Source organism: Barbatula barbatula (genome assembly GCF_947034865.1).
Source record: "Barbatula barbatula genome assembly, chromosome: 19".
Taxonomy (NCBI): Eukaryota; Metazoa; Chordata; class Actinopteri; order Cypriniformes; family Nemacheilidae; genus Barbatula; species Barbatula barbatula.
In genome coordinates this window covers 10190028-10197898 of record NC_136782.1, presented here as the reverse complement: position 1 = coordinate 10197898, position 7871 = coordinate 10190028, and positions in this window count along the sequence as shown.

The window sequence follows — 7871 nt, the reverse complement described above, 5'->3', positions numbered from 1 at the left end:
AGCAATCATATTACTTTAAACACCGATGACCTGCCTCGGTCAGTGAATATGACATCCTCCCTGCGGATTGGATTAATTGACGCTTTGCCTTTGTAAACTCATTTATGCACCCTAGTTCCTGCTGATTTAAATGTGTCATTATGAATAAGGATATATGCCGCCTCCACCCGTCCCATTCTTGAAACTGGCAACAGATTAATGCAATTACATTCTATTGTTTCAAATCACACACCCTGTTCAATTATTCACACCCAAACTCACAGGCGGGGGCCTGGCAGATTCAGGCAAAGAGTAGGCGACATTTAGATAAGCCGTCTTTTCATATTAGAGTAGCATTATTTCATACATATGGACATATGGCATCATGCTTGTTTACAAACTGTCAGCCTCTGTTTGTGGATGCGTTCAGGGTTTTGCATGGAGAGATCCACACAGACTTTGGTTTTCATGTGATGTGCCGAATGATGGACGCTGTACCTTAACGTCATGTAATCTTTGTCGTCGTTGTCTCTGAGCGCAAGGGCAGCCAGAGGGGTAAAATGACAGCCAGACAAACGCAGTCAGTGTTGGTTATTTTGCCGCAATAATGCTGTCTGGTATCATCCGTCTGTACCGTGACAACGAAAAGACTGTACACTTCAACCGCTATGTGAATTGACAACATATGGGACTAAAACAAAGGGACCAAGGTTGTTACAGATGCACTTGTGTAAGGATTATTCTAAATATTTAATCTTACAAATACAGAATAAAAGCAGTTAATTTGCAAAAATACATAATTACATAATTAAGAAAATTCTGTATTTTATTTATTTATTTTATATTGATAATTTTATTTTATTAAATTTGTTGCATCATACATATATGAGAATTGTCATAAAATACTAATTTAAAATGCAAAATTTATACTTTTTTGATTTTGCATCCTTGAAGTCATCTGTACAATTGAGAGTTTGTTTATATTTTATTTTATTATTTAGTTTTTGCATTATACCATTGAGAATTGTCATAAAATGTTAAATCCTAAACGTTTAGTTTAGTTTAGCTTAGCTTAGTTTAGTTTAGTTTAGTTTAGTTTAGTTTGGTTTGGTTTGGTTTGGCTGGGCTGGGTTTGGTTTGGTTTGGCTTGGCTGGGTTTGGTTTGGTTTGGTTTGGTTTGGTTTGGTTTAGTTTAGTTTAGTTTAGTTTAGTTTAGTTTAGTTTAGTTTAGTTTAGTTTAGTTTAGTTTAGTTTAGTTTAGTTTAGTTTAGTTTAGTTTAGTTTAGTTTAGTTTAGTTTAGTTTAGTTTAGTTTAGTTTAGTTGGCACGCAGAGGGTTGGGCGTCAGTCAATAAAGGGCCTTGTAAAACACATTATTCCTCATCGTCATTGGCTCTCTAACCACAGTGGCCCAGACGACAACAAGAGTCTGTCAACAAGCAATAGAAAGCACCCAGAAAAGCAGTCATGTGACATCAAACGCTACTAAATCAAAGCAGACTATTATTTCAAGCTCGGCTGTGGGGTTTTCTGTCATGTGGCTTCGGTTCAATAAAATATGTAAATGCATCCAATATTCCACACTTGTAGCTGAAGTACAACTTGGTTTACTTCTGTTTGAAGTCTTTTTTTAACAAGTAGAACTAAATTTAGATTTGATAGAAAGCGTGTAATTGAATTACTGTTTATTAAGTGCCGTTTTATCTGACAGTATTATAGCAAATTATAGAAAGATAAACAGAATGGAAAGACCCCGTCTGTTTACATGCTCAGATGTAATGTCTAGTTGCCCTGGTGACACAAGATATGGAGCTTGAACATATTCAACTCTTTACGTTCATGTGACTGAAGGCTTGCGAGATATATAATATATACCGTAACAGAATAAAAAACCACTTAAATCTCAGATTGGTTATATAAAAAAGTGATATTATTCAAAAGCTTTTCAGACTCTGTGTCCCACTGAAACAATAACTCGGCTCATTAGCAGAAACGTCTGAGCACATTTTTATTAAAACCTACAGGCCAAACCTTTTACCAATAAATGTCAGCTTTTTTGTTGGAACGACCCCGGCAACAAACAAATGATTGTTTCCAATTGGCAGGATTCCCTTTCCTCAGACGTAGACCCGGCCAATCAGAATCACGCTTGATGGAAAAGAGTCTCTTCACCCTGGCAACCACTCCTCTCTACCTTTCCCTGTTGGCAGGTTTTCTCACAGGCAGACAGTCACAACAGCTCGTCCTGTGAACTGTGACTCGTCACTTCTTTCATCAGGAAGCGGTGGCGGTTCTTTTCGGTCTCTCTCACTTGCACAGTCTCATTAGGCAGTGAGAAATCCTGCTCATGTCCTAACTGTGCAAGAGCTACACCGACTCCTGTGAGGGATTCATAACAACAGGTTTTAAATTTCCTGTGTGTGCAAGAAGTTATTTTTGTGGAGTTTGTATTTCATTTATTGCATTTCATATAATGATTCGTATTTTATTTTATTTATTTTTTATATGATTCGATTGTATTTCCAATTATTTTTCTCATAATGATTATTCCGTCGAAAGAAGTTGAACTGTCAGGTGGATTTGACATCATTTGACTTCAACCCACGTTGAAAAAAAAGTTAAATAAATAAACCTGCAATTTTATGTTTTAAAGAGAGATGATAACAGCAGATTGCTGCAGGTTTCCAACATTATTTGCTTGGCATGACGGACTAAAGCAGAAAATATTTCCACATACTGTCCAGTGAAACACAGTCAATGTAATAAAAATCCAGATATTAAAATGACAGCGAGACAGTGCCAGCTTGGCAGATTCAACCAACTGTTGAGACTTCATTGACTGTCTCAGTGAAACTGCTCTCCTGTAAATGACCGTGCTGAGTTATTGACATGCGGTCAGCTGTAAAGCGTTAAAGGATAATCTTCCCCTGACCATCTGCTGCCCATTTTCAGTTTCTCACGGTTTGTTTTGTTTCCCTTTTCAGTAACTAAACCACCTACAAGGTTTAATGGAAAAGACAAAGCAAACAAACCCGAAGCTAAACCTCTCTCCTGAAAAATCTAATACAATTTAAACTAACTTTCCTAGTTTTAAAAGCCTTCCATGCGTGATTTATTTCCCCCAAAACGATATACTGTATATGCTGTGTCCACAACATACAGCAACATGAGCTCAGCTGATAGTTTAAGTTTGTGCTGGAACCCATTTTTTAATCCGAATAAAATTAAATAAAGTCTGAATACATTTTTCACTTTTCAGAAGACAAAGAAAATACCCGGAAACTGGTCAAATATCAATATAGGCGATTTTACTTATAGCGGTTATTTGATAACTGTAGAAGGCAAATGTGTTTTGCAGGCAGTGTGTAAAGGTCCTATAAAGAGAGATCTAATGGAGATGCTTTGGTTATGATGAAAGTGGGTATAATAGGATTAGCGCAGCTCAGCAGTCGAGCTGTGATGTGGTTACTACAGCGTTTCACAGTGAGGGCTTCATAGGTTAGCTTGACCTTTGACACTAACAAATTATGATTATCAAATCAGACCACGTGAGACGAAACACATGGAAACAAATGAGACCACAAACAACCGGCAGCACCTGGCACGGCAGTCACGACCTCAGGCAAAATCGTGACAGCAGCATTCGTGAATTCATGTAAATGGGTATTTAGACAGACAGATGAGAAACAGTGACAGTACTTCAGGCTTCATACTTGATCTAATTTTGCCAATTATACTATTGTCTCTTTCTAAAGGAAAAGAACGGGGGCTGGAGAAACGGCAGGAACTCCAACAGAACCTGCTTGACCTAAAGTCCTCGGCTTATTAAACATAAAAAATAATTTAATCAGAAATATATACATTATTTTCCTCCGTAAGAATGTGCATGAAATCAAATTAGATGTGACTGGTTTTGTTATGCATATTTCATTGGTCTGTTATTCACAAAATAAGTTTGTCTTTTATTATTTTGTGATTCAAAACAGAAGATTTCATTTTTCAATCCCAAAACCCAACCATCTGTTATATTCAGATTACTGTTTAGTATTTCAAACAATTTCCGATGGATAAAATCATTTCCAAACATTGAGTATTAGTTAAAGGGCCACATTGGTGGAAGTAAATTGGTTGAGAAGTTCATGATGACATTTTTCTAACGTGCAGTCTGTGACCTTAACATCAATTACATACAAAAATAGAATCTAATTTACATGGTCGTCAGATGCAAGGACATGCTTGCTGCCGTCAGGTCGGGGTTATCCTACTAGAACGGCGTGTGTCAGAAGTTTACTGTCCAATCCGATTTGGCTGGTTACAGTGTGTATTTCGCTTCATGTCTGGACAGATTAAAAGCCTCTCAGTTATCAGCCTGTTGAAAAGACCGCTGTAGACCAGCATGAATCTCCAAGATGGTTTACATATGGATTTGATCCGCATGGAACACACATGCTGAAAAAAAAACACTTTGAGTTGCTTTGTAAAATGCCAAATACTATAAATGCTAAATAAAGACGAAACAGCTAGGAAAATAAGATATTCTAAAAGCTACAGCAGGTTCAGCCTAGGACATGGCCACTGACCATCTGATGCATATACGCACTTAACTTGGAAAGGCTTGAAATGATCCGTCCAATCTGATCGGCTGACAACACAAATCTGCTTCTCTAAAACAAGGACAACATTGACCATAAACTTTAACAAGAAGAAAATGGACTCAGTTAAGAGTGCATTAACAACCTGTTCTTCATCACTCGTCTTCACGTCAAGTCATAACTTTTTCCATAGCCTGCAACACTACCTTCTTTAACCTTCTACAGGTTCTGTCCAACATTTTCCTGGCTCGGGAGAAATGTCTCTTGTTTTGCATGAAAAGACACATTCATCAAGGACTCATTTTCCATAAGTTACAGTTGGTTTACAGGAACGGTAGCAGGGGAACTCTCTTCCCCTGAGAGGAGCTTTTTGCAAATTCTGTGCCAGAGCATCGCAATTCAATTTATTTTGTAATGTAAAGCGAGAGTGATGCATCTCACCCATCTCTGGCTTTAAGCATTTGTGAGGATGAAACTCAAGCCCTCAGGCTGAGATAATGCCATCCCAACTCTTGTACCCAAATAAAGTGCCCTTCATGCAGAGCAGAGAGGATAGCTGACGCAGTGTCGGTGAAGAATATGTCATCTGATGTAATCAGATTCACAAAAGCTGTTTTGCACCATTGTACACTGGTGCGCAATCATGCTGTTGTCTATGAATAGTACATCACAAGCCAATGTCTATTTTTCTCTGTGAGATGGAGAAATTGAGTCATCCTCATGGGATTCAGCGGATATTTTAGTTTTACTTGTTGCGTCAGGACTTTTACGTCAAACTTGCCATGCGTAACAATGTTATATTGTTGAGAAGTTCAATAGTCTAATAAAGGCGACATGTGCGTTCCGTTTCTTTCCTCATAACGTCACAGCAAATACCGTGTATGCATTAGCCACCCAAGTCACTGTTCATAAGTTACCCAAAAATGATTCATCATTTACTAACCCTCATGATATTTCAAACCTGCGTGACTTTCTTTCTTTTGAAGAACACAAAAGAAGATACTTTGAAGAGTGTCGGCAACCGAACAACACTAGTCCCAATTGACTTCCATTGTATGGACACAAAACCGCAAGAGGCATTTCTCAAAATATCTTCGCTTGTGTTCCATGGATGAAAGAGTCAAATACAGGTTTGGAACAACATGAGGGTGAATAAATTATGACAGATTTAGAACTAGCCCCGTAACTCACATAGTGACACTCAAACTGTATTAAAGAATATCATCCTATACTCACATTTAACTTCCCATGTTCCAAATCTGTATGATGCTTTTTTTATGGCGATAAAATGCTAAACATCAGGTTTAAAGGTTTCAAACGACATGAGGGTGAGGCAAAAATACGACAATACCACATATCAAATTACACTAAGTAACAGTAACAACAACAACAACAGCATAAATAAAGTTAGCAAACAGCAAAAACCAATCTTATAAAAGTGCATACGATAGATTCTGCAATGCATGATGGGAACTCACAGTCCTTTTACAGCATTGGTTAATATGAAACTCTGTTTGGGTAGGTTATTTGGAGGAGACATTGCTGCTTAGTATCCGTGACTCAATGTTTGTTTACTTTGTAAAATGTGTGTTTTATTTTAATGTCCCAATCAATGCGAATTTATATTTAAAGCTCCCTCCTCAGAGCTGTTCCATGTGGAAACACACCTCCACCATGCCGTATTTGCTTATACGTGAGGCAGTGGAAAGTCTCACTTGCATGTTAAATACTGGCACCTTTAAAGAGAGCGAGAGATTGTGCACGGGAGAGATATAAAAGGGCACAGGAAGTAGAAAGAGTTCTTGACCCCCTGCTAATGTCAAAGTTGCATTTGAACATCCTTTGAACTTCTATTTCAAAGTGCTTTTTATGCAAGCACAGCACCAAAGTCTGACGCTCTCTAAAAACATATATTTTTGGATGAAGATGAAACTCCAGCGCTATGCTTAATTTACACACGACATCCTCAGTCAATCCAAGGAAAACAATTTTGTAACAGAGATCATTACAATGTGCGATAGCGTCAGAGAAACCGCTTTACACCAATGGACTGTTTTGGAGTAGGTCTCATCACTACAGAAATGTTTAAACCTCATTTAGTTTCGTCGAAAACAAGTTACAAAATAAAATTTTAGCAGTGAAAAGTCAAGGCTATTCTACTCCACCCACTGTATCCAAACCTTTATTGCATACAGATGCCACTGGCTCTCCAAACGCCGTCAAGATTTGTGAGAGACACATAAGAAGAGTCTGTATCTGAGGCACCACACGAGACTTTTCCACTCGGCATGGGAAACATGTACTGTTTGAGCTAATGTGTAATTAGACATTACTATTTTCACCGAGTTCTGCCCTAGAGCAGCTCAGGGGCCGCTGTTTGAACTACACGTGCCAGGAAACTTAGGGGCCGTCAACATGCCACAGACTTTAAAAAATGTGTATTTAAAACGGTGGTGGAAAATGATTTGACAATATGACTGTATAAACTTACTCACAGCTACTTTTTAAATGAATGTTATGACGTGCAAATATGTAAATATGATTTCCAAAAAGAATAAGGTTACTTTGTTTATACTTTGAATTGTTGAATTCACATATTGAAAACTACTTATTTTTAAGGTTGCAAAACAACTCAAGCGATGTTTTAGGTCTGGCTTGTGGTCCTAGAAAATGGAACTAACAGCTTTTCTCTTCTGGGAGAATTGTGAGGAACATTTATGTGCCTGCTTTCTTTCTCTTCCTTTTTTTTCAGATACTCCCATACACCCATATGCAGAGTGCAGAAAACCTTTGGCACAACATCAAAGTTGAGCACGTGTCTGCTTCACTTCCTCTGTCTTTATCTCTCGGGGTGTTTGTCACATGAACAGGCGATGTGAACCGTGTCCAGTAATCAGATACAAGCCCTTCACTTGGTGTGAAATGAAACAATACAGAGCGTGCGGACTTGGCGATCTTCACGACTGCTTGCAAATGTAGTGAATGAAGTAAAAGCTGTGACACAGTTGAGAGATTTGATTGTCGAGTGGAGCAAAAGAAAGATGCGTGGTGGGAATATGCTGATGTGGGCAAAAATATCAAGCCATCTCACCAGATTTAACTGGCCTATGGATTTTCGTGACTTTTCCATTTGTTTGTAATCACTAGATAGGAATTCTTAAAAATGATTTAATTGGAACACTCATAAAGAGAAACATATAGCTGATGAAATCTACTGAGTGTAGATACAAATATTGAACCATTGAATTTGTATAGCTTTTTAATGACATCTTTACATAATTAGTAAATGGTTTATTAGAAA